The following is a 14,949-nucleotide window of genomic DNA, read 5'->3' on the forward strand; positions in this document are numbered from 1 at the left end:
TAAATGCAAATTATGATCACTATAATTTTTCACTTTGGAATACTTATTGAAAAGAGTAATATTTATTAACGTTCTCTGAATTAAATGTAACCAGTAGCTTTTTTGGCTCTCAGGCTGTTATTAATGATAATGAACTGTGGTGATAAAGAATTACTAATAGTAATGATCGTGAGGAGTAACATAATATATTTCAAAGCACTGCCTGTTTCTTTAGGTGTTGAGTAAAGCAATCCAATCTTTTTATCAGCCAGGAAGACACAAGCACTGGGCATTCCCAGGTGGCAAGTGCAGATTACTCTCCACCCCTTTCCTGTTCCCCTCTGGAGCTTTTCTAATGACTAACAAAGCCGCAGAGACACCTCACCCAGAGGAGATGGGATATATGAGGTTAAGAAATGCTCGTTTTTAGCACTTGAACACCTGCCTTCACCAGTTTTATTTTAGATGAAGGAAAATAAGGAAGAGAAGTTGGAATGAGTCAGCTTCTCTTCATCCTCTAGCAACGCCAATTCCCAAGTGTGGGGGGCTCTGGATTCCTCTGCTTTCAGGCTCGGCTGCTCATACAACAGGGTGGAGAGAACCTGAGAAAGGGTGCACTCTAATACTCTGGTTCTCTGCTTTGGCTGCATATAGGGCCACCTGGGAAGCCGTGTAAAAAATCTCATGCCAAGAATGAGTCAGAATGGTTAAATCACTATATTTGAAAATGGGATTCAAGCATCAGAATTTTTTTCCTAAAGCTTGCCAAGTACTTCAAATACACAGCCAAGGTCAAGAACCACTGGGCTAGTAATCAACCTCTCTTGTTTTTTTCCTCCAGTTTTATTTAGATATAATTGATATATAACATTGTATTCATTTAAGGCGTACAACATAAAGATTTGGTATATGTATATACCGCAAAGTGATTAAAAGAGTAGGTTTAGTTAAATACCATCACTGGACACCCCTTGTTGACATGCAAACAGCCCTCAAGCAGCAGTCCTTTGGAATCATCTGAGATTTTAAAAAGATACTGATGCCCGGACCCACTCCTAGAGAGTCTGATTTAATCGGTTTAGGGTCCAGCTCCAGCAAGCATTAGCATTTTTCAAAGGCTCTGCCGGTAATTCTAATGTGCAGTCAGGAGTAAGAACTGCTGCTTGGACTGGGAATAAACATCTTAGCTCATAGTCAGCTCAGGGAAACACGCTCTGTACCTGCTGGCCAGAGTGCTAAGAGCTGAAGCGAGAATGTGAAAGGGAAGGTGTGAGTACAGCCAGAGAGAAACGTCACCTGCTTCAAAGTGGGGCCTGTGGTCAATCCTTGTGAATGATGTCTCTCTCTCTCTCTCTCTCTGTGTGTGTGTGTGTGTGTGTGTGTGAGAGAGAGAGAGAGAGAGAGATGTGTGTGGCAGAGGAAGAGGGAGACTGAGAAGGGGAAATTTGTCCCCAACCAAGAGAAATGGGAGGGTAGAAGATAGAACTGAGTTTTTTATACTCTATAATTTTGGACATTTGGCCAGCCTGTCTTCATCTGTGAACAAAGTTGGCGCAGTTTTATTTGTATAAAGAATAGATGTGATCCAAGTTTTCCTGAAAAGACCCCCTAATCCAAAAGTGTGCCTCCTATTCACCTTTCCCACTAACCACAGTGGCTGAAAAAGCCCAGTGAGTCAGAGCCTTTCTTTTAGGTTAAGCCAGGCCAGTAAATCAATTTGATATCCTCTGTTGGCTTTAGAGCTTCATTTTCTTTACCAAAGGCACTTAGTTAGGCCTTGGAATGATGGAATAGAGTGGGCATTTAAAAAGAGCCTTCTCTGGGCTTAGCTCTGAAATTTCAGAATTGCCCAAGAAAGAAGGGAGTTGTCCCAGAAAGGGAGTTTCCTCAGGTGTTGGAGAAATAAGCCCTAGCTTGAGGAAGGGTACCAAAGAGGACGGCGAATTGAGGTCACTAGAGGCCAGTGTTACTTCCTTTACAATTAACTAAATGCTATGGTTGTAATTTGCTCTGGTGAAAACCTTGGGGGTGGAGAAATGGTTTTATCCCTGTTTCCCAATTCAGAGTCAACTGAACATGTTCATCTTCTAGTGCCTCGGGATGGAATCTAGGGGTTGGCTTGGAAATGTTCTGGCATGGAGCACAGCTCCTAATGGCTGTCCACTGACGTGGTTTGTTTTTTGTTTTTGTTTGGTTTTGTTTTGTTTTTTGGACATTCTGTATTATTGTATTAGATCAGCATGTGGCTTGTTGTAGTTAAAAACAAATCTGATTATGAGCCATTATTTGTTTAAATTACTGTAAGCAAACACAGTAACTTATTTATTTTTAATCCAGGAGTTGATTATGAAGCTTGTGGGTTATTCAGAATTATTTTGAAACTTCTGCTCTCTGCTCTGCTTTTTTGGCCTGCTGACCATTTCATTTATGAGAGGTACTTTGCTGCAACTGAGGTGAGTAGAAATTCTAGGCCCTCACTGTGCTACTTGTTGGGGTCTGCCATACAGGTCGGCTGGAAGTGATTGCGATCCAGCTCCTCAGACACTAAATCTCTCCCCTGCTCCCATCGGGGTGCCTGAGGCTTCTACCACCCAGGCTTCGCTTGCCTGAGGTGATGTCAGTTTAAACTGCACCGGAAAGGGTCAAACACACATAATCCCACTAGAATGCAAATTAGCTCATTGTATTATCTAGCACCCAAACAACTGGAGAGAAGCAATTTCCGAAGCAACAGGACTCAGGATACATTTCTTCTTTTGGGGCTGGGAGCGCGATTGGTGGTTAGGGAGGGTTCAGAGGACATTAAAGGAAGTGTTCAGTGACTTACTTTACTAGCTCCATCAGCCAGATGGGTCCAAAGTGTAAATATCAAACAGAGAGAAAAATCCGTCCTGAGCAGGTGCCGCGCCCCAACTTTATCATCATGTATATATAATTAAGCTACAGAGAGGGTGGCGGTGTGCTTTTTTTCAGTTTGGTCCCCATGGAAAAGAAGAGCCTGTTGCAAAATCATTTACACCTCCAAGAGGTGGCTGTAGTAACTCCTGCATAACCCAGTTTATGGGGAGTTGGCGTGAACAGGTCGTCTACCTGGGATGTGAGTTTATTGCGGGGCGGGGGTTGGGGGATACAGGTAAAGCCAGAAGGTTTCCGAGTGCGCACAGAAGGTCCCCAGCACTCTACTTCAGGAGCAGGTCTCGGCGAACACCAGGGCGACGCTCCCCGCGCGGCGCGGCGGGCGTGTCGGGCCCTGGACTGCGACTGCGAGTCGGGTGGAGCCGGCTGCAAGGCTGCAGCACCCTCTCGGCCCCCGCGCCTGCGCCGTAAAGCCGCGAAGGCGCCCCGCCCTGGAGCACTCTGCGCGCGAGCGTCCCGCGTCCCAGGCGGGGCCGGGCGCCCCGTTCCTCCCGCTGCTAGCTCGCGGCGCGGTCGGGCGTGTTCGGGAGCTCGTCCCGCCTACGTCCCAGAGCGCTGGCTGCAGCAGGTCCCGAAGCACCAGGGAAGCAGCTTCAGACGAGAGTGGGAAGGGTAGAAACGTGCTGCAGAGGCACTCACCAAAGTAAACTCCTGAAACCTTAATAATTTGAGCAGCGCTAAAGGACTGAATGAATGCCTTTACCAGAAAAGGATTCCTCGGCTGGGGGATGTAGCTCAGTGGTAGAGCGCGCGCTTCGCATGTGTGAGGTCCCGGGTTCAATCCCCGGCATCTCCAAACAGCCGGTGTTGCTTTTCTTTTTCTATTCTAGAACACTAGACATACATACATACATACATACATACCTTTTTGCTTACATATTCTAGGGCGCCCAAAAACAGTCTAAAAATGAGGCGAAGCTCAGAGAAACAGCCTTTCTGGTTGTTGTAAGTAAAAGTGAAACCGGAAATTACCCTGGGTACCTCATTCTTCATTTGCATAAGATCAACTTGAATATCGTTACTGAACTCACTTTGGGAACCTAACACACACGGGTGAAAAGTAAAGAAACTTGATTGCATTGGCCGGGAATCGAACCCGGGCCTCCCGCGTGGCAGGCGAGAATTCTACCACTGAACCACCAATGCTCGTAGGGAAAAGGTGCCACATTTAAATAGAAGTGATATTTCCATGTATGTAGTGATTGTAATTACATGTTTTTGTATTCGATATTAAAGAAAACAGTGATATTTGTAATCAAATAATTATAATAAGATATTGGGAAAACATTTACAAAAAATCCTATTATCTTAACTGCTGTTGAACTTTATGAAGTGATTCTTCTGAAGCTGACCTTGGTGAGGCAGGCAAATGAAAATTTTGTTATGTGTGTACAGAATTACACAATTACCTAGCTGTAACTTCAGACATTTAGACAATTTACATCAGCCCCTCCCTAATTGTCTTTTAGCTATTCAGACAAATACATGATGATATTTGTCAGGAATATGGGATAGGGGTGAGGGAGCCGTGACAGGAACTGGGACCCTGATCCAAATTATGAGAGTAAATTAGAACTATGTGATCTGAACAGGGAAATTTGAAGCATTTGTGATTCTAGCCAAATGACCTAAATTCTCTAAATTGCGTCTTCCTTCATTGTGAATGACTTGATCATGGGACCTCTTTTAACTCTAATAGTATGAATCTGAGCCTTTACCCTTAGTTTCCAGAGAAAGTAAAATTGCAAACCACGCAACAAAGATACATGAGAGAGAGAAACTAAAGTGAAGGAAATGCATTTATGGAAATGAATGTAAATATCAGATAGAAGGCTCTGGGTTTAGACATCATTGGCCCTTTATCTGTAAGGGGGAAATTCCTAACAATTTGCAGGATCTTTGATGGCCAAGGAAGATTTGGGGGTTGGGGAGCAGGGGATATGAGAAAATAACAGTAAACGTGGTTGCAGTGACTATGTGCTGGGCTCTGTAAGGACATTACACATGGATTTGAACCCAGTGAGGTAGGTATTATAATCACCTCCCCTTAACAATTGAGGGAACTGAGGCTCTTAGAGGCAAGATTGGAACACATGTAGTATCAAGCAATCTCTGGTTGCTTAGCCACAGCCCTGTTCTGCCTACAACAAAATAAATCACTGTGTATTGCACCAGAAATACTGCATGTAGCCCAGGACATTATATATGAAAAATAGTAGAGTGGAGTTAGAAAAAAATCATGAAAGGCTAAAGAATAATGTAAGAACTTCTACATTAAGATTTATTTTTAAGGATTTTTTAGTGCGTGGATACAGAGGAAAATTTGAAGACAAAGACACTATGAAATTATTAAGGCATAAAAGATATGAAGAAATTAGGGAATCAGTAAATTGAAACTGCAATCCTAAGTAACCTGTGGAAGAACAAGGTCAAATCATTTTACCTCTCCAAACTTCAGTTCTTTAAAATGAGAGAACTGGAGAGAGATGTGGTTTTCAAATTACCTTCCTCTAACTTTCCAGAAGAGCCGCAGGGCCACTGGCTGGTGGGGCCCCACCTTCTTTGCCCAGGCCCCTCACTGCCACCGAGCCATTTTTAAACTCTCCCATTTATTTGCATTTGGATTACAAGACAAATAAAAACAAAACAAAACAAAAAACAAAAACTACAACAAACTTTGAAAAACCCCGAACTAAATGACCTAAATTCCTTCAAACTCCAAAATGTTATGATTCAAAATTTGAAACAGTTTAAAAATCCCTCAGCACAAGAAACACTATCAAAAGTTTCAACAGATAGAAGGGATCAAATAAGAAGTAGGGCTTAATGGCAAACGAGTTTAGTGGCCTACCAAAGGCCATTTTACATTTTCTCTTACTGAAAGTCCACATGAGTTTATCTAGCCCCAAGACCAGATGTGGTATACTAAGCCAGTTATCCCATTGTCCTTTCCAAAGATTGGTCTAGGATGGGTTTGTGACACTTCCTGCCAAAGAGAGGCAAGTATAGACAGCTAGGGGCTTCTGGGAAAGATGTATGAAAGATCTCTTTTGCCTTTTCTTTCCTGCTCCTAATATTGCCCTATGAGGTGTAATGCTCAGAGCTGCCCCAGCCATTCTGTGACTTGAAGAGAGACTGAGGATGACTCAAAGGAAAGAGACACTGCACCATCCTAGGATTTTCTCCATCCAGACTTTTGGTTGGGTAAAGATCTTTATTGTTTAAGCCCCTTTGAGTTGGGCAATTTGTTATACACAGCCAAAAGCATTCCAGGTGTGTGTGTGTGTGTTTAATAGTTCACTTATTTCTGTTAGAAGTCTGGTACAAGTCTTCTATTCTGTAGAGAATTGATACCTTGAGATTTGGGTGAGGTTAACTTTCTCCTTCATCTCTGTTTCTCTGTCACAGTGGTAGGTATGTGAAACAGATCTAGCCAAATATTTTCCCTTGTCACCGTGTTTAATTTGGAGATGGACATGTGGCTGTAGGCTGGACAACTTTCCAGAACTTACCAGAACTTTCTTTCCAAAGCTATAAGCAAAGACTGTCTTTCTGCTCAGGTGAGCAAATGGGTGGAATGTATAGCTAGGTTTGCTGCTGTCTTGCTTGTCCAAGAAAGAGAGAGAGAGATACACATCCCCAATATGACACTGAGTCCCTAGAAGCAACCGTGCCTAACTAGAACAAATTCTGGACTTTGTGTTTATGTGAGTCAGTAAGTTGTCCTTTTCTATGTAGTTTGAGTAGTATTTATATTGCTCGCATCTAAACAACAAAAATTGAGAAACAATTTTACCCAAAACAGTAAAGTTAGAGAACTCATTAAACGTGAATGTGATATAGCCCGAAAATATGAAAGTTTAAGAAAATTTAAAGAAATGCATCAGTGGTAGAATTACAAGAAGACAGTAAAAACCATGAAAAAGTTTGTAGGACATATCCCTTGTTTGTTGGAATAAGGATACTTTTGTAGCATGGAAAGCCACTGAAATTTTTTTGAGCAGAGCAAGGATCAAAGTATTTGACCGGATCATCTGGCAACGATGTGCCAGAGAAGTAGGAGTAAGAGAAACTAAAAGTCAGGAAATTCACTCAGGAGGTGCTTAGACATGGGAGTGGAGAGGCAGTGAGGTCCCGAACCAGGAGGAAGGCTCTAACATGAAGTTCATGGCAAGGCAGAAGGAAGGGAAAAAGGAATCTAGCTTAAGTGACTGGGAGAATAATAGTATCATGTAGGAAAGTCAGGAAGAAAAATGACTAGAAGGAAAAGGGTGGAGCAAAGTGTTCACTTTGGGCAACATAGACTTTGAGGTAAGTAGGGGGAGATGCCTCCTGGGCAGTTGACATCTAGATTTAGAGAAAGCAAGGCTATCGAAGTGGAGTTGGGAGCGAATAGCACAGAAATAAAAGGTAAGTATTTAGAAGTGGAGGAAATCACAGAGGAGAGTGAGGGCAGAGCCTTGAGAAGGTCTGTTTTTAGGGAGTGGTAGGGGTTGGGGAGCCAAAGGTAGAGCAGCAGGGGAGTGGGTTGTTGTGGAATCTGTGGAAACCGTGGAAATCTTCAGGCAGGCAGAACTTCCTCTTGTTAAGTCTGAGTAACACATCATGACGAACACAAGCATTGTTGTGTTTCAGAGCTGTGCTGTGTACTAATCCTGTTTCACCTCAGAGGTGCTGTGGAGGCCTGATTTCATTACTGGTATGGCCAAGCGAGGAACGATCACAAGATGGCCAACAGTGTCTTCTGGGTGGCATACCCTAGCACTTTCCCTAGTCTGCCGAGCAACCTTGATCTGCGGAGTGGCTCCTCCTGAGGTTGGCAGAGAGCAGAAAACGGGGAGTGCTGTGGAATGTTACACAATCATTTCTCTTAGGAAACCTGTCATTGTCACAGCCCGATGGGGCAGGCAGGGACTTGTAACTTGCATCATAGCACCTTGGAACACTTGCTCAGGGCACCCTAGTCCCTGGTTGGTGTTGGCTCACCGTGGAAATGTGGCCAGGCTTATATCATCTGAAGAAAGCAAACCATTAAGAAACAGACATAGTTGATATAATACATAGCCACCAAAGCAATGCTTTTTTTTTTTTAACTTGTGAGTGATTGTATTGATTTAATACACACAGCTTATTTCTGTCCCAGGTTACAAACTAGCCCTGGGGAAATGGTGGAGCCAGTCATTTGGATTGCCCTTTACTGGCTGGGAATTAAATCATTACTTATTCCATTTTAGAATCACAAGTAGTACCCCAAGGCCTACTTTCCTAAGGATTAAAATCAAGGCATGGAAACGAAGAATCCAGGTGTAATTCTCAGATGCATGCAGATGTTGAGAATGCAGCAATTTCTCCTGAAAAGCTGTCACTGCGAAATCATCCTGCTGGTGATATGCTCATTCCTAGTCCGCCAGCATGTCCAACTGGTCAACAAGTCAGATTTTCCCCTTTTAAAACAGCATCAAATCCTGCTCTTGCTCCTCGGGCCCGTCCCTCCTGCCTCACAGTGCCGATCCTTATCCGCTCACTGCCTGGGTTACCTGGGCAACCTCTGCTTTCCTTTGCCATCCCCGTTGCCCTTGCAGCTAGTTCAATGTCCTCCCTCCCTCTCCTGTTCTGTTTCTAATTTCCTTAAATTTTGAAAATTCAATCATTCCTTTATTGCCGGTTCAAAATCGAATCAGTTTCAAATTCATATAGTGTCTTCAGGGTAGAGGATATATGGGTGGGAATTCTTTGTCCTTCTCTTCATGTTCATTTCCGGTGCGGCATTTATTCAAACAGCTCTTGAGCTGTGCCACTTGGGCCACCTCCCACCTATTGGCAGACATGGCCTTCTCCTCCCTTCCCTCTCTTCTTCTCAAGTCATTTGGTCTTTTCAAATATATTTTTTTTAACGAGGAGCCCATGCATATGGTACAAAATTCAAAAGGTAGAAGAGTCTTCATCCCACCCTCCACCCCCTACCCTCATTTCCTGGGATCCATTTATTAGAGACTGCCCACTGTCATCATTTTCTTGCATTTCCATCCACGGATACCGGATGTAGATACAAATATTGCATATAGCTTTTATGCACAAATGGTCCACACCATACATACTGCTGTGCTCGTTGCCTTTTTTTTTTTCTTCTTTTTTTTAAAGATAGATATCAGAAATTGTTTCTTCTATACAAGTGGAACTATCTTTTTTTTTTTTTTAATGGCTCTATGTTCATATACAATTGCCCTTTCCTGGCTAGGAATTAAAACATTATTTATTCCATCTCACAATCACAAATAGTGCCCCAAGGCCAAGTTCCCTAAAGATTTTGAATCAAGGCAATGGGAATGAGGAATCCAGCTGGAGGGCTAAGATGTAGGAAGATGGTGAAAATGTCCATTGCACGAAGGTACTGTCATTACCTTAACCAATTCCTTAGCAGAGGACATTTAGTCTGCGTCTGATCTTTTGCTAGTAGAAACAACACTGGAGTGAAGATCTTTGAACAAATGCCATTTGGTTCATTATTAAATATCTGCAGGATAAATTCCTAGAAGTGCAACTGCTAACTCAAAGGGTGAGAGCATTTTAAATTTTGATGCATATGGTGGCATTATTCCCAAGAAAGGTCTCTATTTTTTTTTAAACATTGTTTTCATTTTATCACTCTTTTGCTCACAAACCTCAGTGGATCCTAATTCCAACCACATTTTTTAAATGTTGCTAGATTCAGGGCGAGCTTCATTGGATGTGCAACCTGTACATTGGTACTGAGTCTTGCACTTTGCTTAGCTGTTGCTGTCTTGTAATTCTTAATTGTTGAACAAGGGGCCCTGCGTTTTTTCATCTGGCACTAAAAATTATGTAGCCAGTCCTAGCTAGATTCTCCAGACTCCCCAACTCCCAGGCCCATTTTAACTATCACAGCCATATATTCTTGCTGCCCTCTGTTATGAACAAAACCCAGCATGCTCATGCCTCACAATGATGGCTTTGTTTAGGTGGCTTTTTCCACTCTGGACATTTCCCTTATTCTCTGTGCATCTTTTCAAGGGTCATTTCAGCTTGAGCTCCATTTGGGAATCCTTACTTGACTCTTCTAACCATCTTATATTTTCCTTTTTCTCTCTGACTCCAAAGCTCTGCCTCTTCCGCTCTGCACCCTGCTGCTCATCAGTTCTGAGTCTGTCCCTCAAATCCCTTTACTGGTAAGAGAGTCATTTATTTTGTCTGGGCCTCAGTTTCCTTGGGTGTAAAACGAAGTTATTGTTCTAGGTTTCCAAGATTCTTCTCAGCATTAATGATCTGTGAACTTTTCACATTGCTTTGAAAGATGCTGAGCTTGAGGTTTTAGACAAGATATACAAGTCTGACTAGGTGAAAACACACAGTAGGATTCTAAGAGACGTCATAGCAGAGTAAAAGGGCACGAGATTATAGAGTCATACATTTGGATGGAGAAGACATTTTCTAATTACCTTTTTTTTTTTTTAAGTTAACGAAGAAACTCAAGTTTAAAAAGGAGGCATCTGGGGTGCCTGGCTGGCTCCGTTGGTAGAGCACATGACTCGACCTCAGGGTTGTGAGTTCAAGCCCCACGTTGGGTGTGGAGCCTATTTAAAAATAAATCAAATCAAATAAAAATTAAAAAAATTAAAAAGGAGATACCCATTTAGACTGACTAAACAATAGTATAAAGCTGCACAGTGCTGAATGTGGATAAACACACAGGGACATTTGACTCTGTGCATCACTGGTGGGCATATGGGTGGGGGCAGCCATTTCAGAGAGCAGCTGGTACCATCTGGGCACATTAGGTTTACATATAAACCATGGACTGGTATCTCCATTTGGAAATACTTGTATATGTAAATTCTTATGTAGGTCAAATAATTTCTCATAGAAGTCAATAAAGGACTTATACCAGATGTTCATTGCAGTGGTATTTGTGGAAGCAACCCAGGTGTTCTCTAGGAGAGTGGACAGGTAACTGGTAATGGTGCACACCATGACTCGTATGCAGCATGTGGAAGGAATGCCTTAGGTGTATCACAGAGCAACATGGATGCTCTCAGAAGGGTGGTGCCTAGTGAATCATATAAGCTACAGAATGAGATATGACAATGTAATTTACATGTGTTTAAAATTGTGAGGTCAAAAGAAAAAATAAATAAAATTGTGAAGTCAAAACAATACGTGTTTTGTAAGGTCCCATATAAACAAAGAGATGTACGTTAAGCACAATATAATGATGGCTTCTAGTGAAGCAGAGGGAACGGGATAGGGATATGGGGGTAAAAGTGAATAAATATATGATAAAACATAGCATTATGGTCCCAATGATAATAGTATGTCATGAACAGAGAAGTATGATTAACTCAGTTTTAGACAAATGAGTTCCTCCAACTCAAAAAACTGATGAAAAGTAAAAAGCAAAGCATACATGTTATAAAAATGCAAACAGCACAGAAAAGTATAAAATCAAAAGTTAAATTCTTTTTCCATTCTAGTATATTTTTCTTCCTCGTTTCCTGGAATTAGTTCTTGAAGTTTTCAGACATTAATAATTTCTTGTTTAACCTCTCTCTCTCTACATCCATTTCAGCGCAGGCGGATCTGCCCTTGCTATAATGACAGAGTCCTCCATGGTGGAGAGACATCGTATAATTTAATCAATCCCTTATTGATGGACCCTGTTTACTAGAATATTTCTTATTTTCTTATTGATTTTTCAGAGTATTTGTATATTAACAAAACTTATTTGTATTTTCCTTTTCTGAGCTCCTACACTATTTCTAGTCCCTATCAAAATTTAGCTGAAATAGCTACTAGTTCTATTTTTTACTGTTACTCGTACCTTCCTAATACATTTCATTTGTGGTCAGGGAAACTTTTATATAGTTATTTTGTTTGCATGATTGTGTTTCAGCAGTCTCTAACACAATATTGGATGTAAAAATCAGTGTTCAGATTTTCTGATTGACATTGGGAATTGCATGTGCAAAGTAACCTATCAAGAATCATCAATATATATACAAACAATAATCAATATTTTTTCAGTAGAACACTCCAGCTGAGGTCTGGAAGTATTTAAAAACAGTCTCTCTCTCTATTTTCTCTCCCACCCCCTTTCTCTTTCTCATATCCTGGAAAAATAACACTGAGCATACCATCTTCAAACATTGCAAAATTGTTACTCCAAAATTATAAAAGAAAACATGTGGCTTTTGCTGTAATTTATATATCAGATGTTGTTATGTGTTGAATTGTTTTTCCCAAAATTCATATGTGGAAGTTCTAACCCTTGGTACCTGTGAATGTGACTCTTTTGTTTATTTATTTCCTGAAATAGGGTCTTTGACGATGACTGGAATGAGGTCATAAGGAGGGTACTATTCCAGTAAGACTGGGTCCTTATAAAAAGGGGAGATTTGGACACACACACACAAAGGGAGAAAGAAGTCCATGTGAAGAGGAAGGCAGGGATAGGGCAATGCTTCTACAAGCCAAGGAACACGAAAGCCTGCTAGCAAACCTCTGGAAGCTAGGAAAGAGACAGCAAGCAGATTCTCCCTCACAACCCTCATAAGGACCAAGCCTACCGATACCTTGATCTTGGGCTTCTAACCTCTGGAACTATGAGACAGTATATTTCTGTTGTTCAAGCCACACAATTTGTGGTATTTTGTTGCTGCAGCCCTAACAAATGAAAACATCAGGTTATCAGGAAGAGGAAACTCAGCAGTTAAAATACTAGAGTATTAATTTTTTAACTTGGCAGAAATCAGTATATGTGTTTATTAATAACAGTAACTTCATTCTTAATATGAATTCTTGCCTTAAATAGACTCCTATGATTTAAGCAAAACAAAGCTAGACCAAACAGTGATCTGAAAACAGAAAAGTCAAAAAACTACTCAACACGAAGAGGTAGGAAAGAAAACTGAATTCCACAAATAAACCCTTTACAAAAGTAACGTCCTGGTTACCAGAGGTTTAATTTAAGGAAGCTTAATAAAAGTATTAAAATAATTTAATTTAAGAAAGTACTAGTTCCCTAAAGAAATTACAGTGTAACTTCTTTAGGAAGACTCATAGATGATACAACTGACAACCACTTTTTTTTCTCTTTTTTTAGAGAGAGAGAGAGCGAACTCTCCAGCAGGGTGGGAGGGGCAAAGGGAGAGGGAGAGAGAGAATCTTAAGCAGCTCCACACCTAGCAGGAGTCGACATGGGGCTCAATCTCAGGACCCTGATCTCAGGACTCTGAGATCACCACCTGAGCCAAAATCAAGAGTCAGACGCTTAACCAGCTGAGCCACCGAGGCACCCCTGACAACCACTATTTTAAGAATAGCTTTTCCCCTTGTGCAAGACTGTTGAATCACAGATCTGTACCTCTGAAACAAATAATACATTATATGTTAACAAAGAAGAAGAAGAAGGAGGAGGAGGAGGAGGAGGAGGAGGAGGAGATGAAGGAGAAGAAGATAGCAGGAGGGGAAGAATGAAGGGGGGTAAATCAGAGGGGGAGACGAACCATGAGAGACGATGGACTCTGAGAAACAAACTGAGGGTTCTAGAGGGGAGGGGTGTCGGGGGATGGGTTAGCCTGGTGATGGGTATTAAAGAGGGCACATTCTGCAGGGAGCACTGGGTGTTATATGCAAACAATGAATCATGGAACACTACATCAAAAAAAAAAAAGAATAGCTTTTCCTTTAGATAATATCCCTTTAGAATAATTCCTAATCTAAATGTTTCTAGTTCTGTTTTCATGATTATTTTAAGGGTTAGAAACATTAAATATAATTAATGGTCATGAAGGGTGACAGAGATATGCATAAAACAAGGACACAAAACTTTCAGGACAGATGAAATATTTTTATTTTCACTTTCAGTCATGTAAATATCACTGCAAAATCTATACATTTGTTTTATCAAATGCTTTGTTTATTGATCAGCCTAGCTTTGCAAATTTTCTGATTTGCTCTTAAGTGTATTGTGTCCATTTACAAATGTAACTCAGGTTCCCACATGTCTCTTCAGCTTGCATACACATGCGTGCACCCTCACGTGTACACATGTACACACACTCACGCATATACATGTACACACACTCACGTGTACACAAGCATTGCCTTTTTTTTCCACACAAGGAGACATGAAGGAGAAATCTACAGGGATGTGTGACAATGAGGCAGATGAGAACGACATCCTTGAGTGTACATTTTTATATAACTTTGTATTTTGAACCACTTAAACATATTCAAATAACAATATTTAATAAGAAACAATGAGGAAAGCCAACCCTAAAATTTGAATATAAACAGAAACCAGGGAGCCTCACTGTAAATAAAACAACCACACATGTATGAAAGAATTAACTCAAATAACATTCGAACACAGTACTTTGACTATGTATTCTTTGTGACAGGTATTCTGAGGAAATAAATGGCAAAACAAATTTTGAATTTTACATGGTAGATGTGTCATTAATGGTGGTATTGATGAAAAAAAGAAAAAAATAGTGGTATTGATGACTTGATTCTGAAACTCTTTTATATGTTTCATATGATAGTGCAAATGAGTAATATATTGATGTTCTGTGGTATTGTTTCTCACTTTGGAGAGGGAGATAAAAAATACAGATTGAGGGAATATGAAAAAAACTCTGTTACCGAATTTGAACTGCAGAATATCACTAAAAAAAATCATGTTAAAAAAAAGGCTTTCCCTTAGTTTTTTCAACTGAAAGAGCATGGAAACAATGGCACTCTAGTATCCAATGAGCCTACCTCAAGACCTTCGTGACGTATCCTGGTATTGTGGGAGTGGGGGCAAGGGGCAGAAAGGCTCACCATGAAAAAGCATGTATGCTATTTTCCACCTTTTTGTAAGGACAATAATGTATGTAATTGTAGGGAGAGGACTGTGTGAAAGAAGGGATTATGGGACCGGTAATGTGGTGGGGTAAATGCACCCTCTGTCATTGACTGGCTATGTGAAACTTAGAGGGGTATTTAACTTTTCTGCCTTAGTTTTAACATCTATTAAATAGGTATAACAGTAGT

At 41.0% G+C, this 14,949-nt stretch overlaps 1 protein-coding gene and 2 non-coding genes across 3 annotated transcripts in view; 2 read left to right on the forward strand and 1 right to left on the reverse strand.

Annotated features, from left to right (window-relative positions):
• Positions 1 to 14,949, forward strand: part of GPD2 (glycerol-3-phosphate dehydrogenase 2) — a 212,841-nt gene that overhangs the window by 37,500 nt on the left and 160,392 nt on the right. The gene's annotated exons all lie outside the window — the stretch shown is intronic.
• On the forward strand, positions 3,620 to 3,691 carry TRNAA-CGC. Its single transcript has one exon. It is a non-coding gene; the product is annotated as a tRNA-Ala (tRNA).
• On the reverse strand, positions 3,971 to 4,041 carry TRNAG-GCC. Its single transcript has one exon. It is a non-coding gene; the product is annotated as a tRNA-Gly (tRNA).

Source organism: Zalophus californianus, chromosome 3 (genome assembly GCF_009762305.2).
Source record: "Zalophus californianus isolate mZalCal1 chromosome 3, mZalCal1.pri.v2, whole genome shotgun sequence".
In the NCBI taxonomy this organism is placed as follows: Eukaryota; Metazoa; Chordata; class Mammalia; order Carnivora; family Otariidae; genus Zalophus; species Zalophus californianus.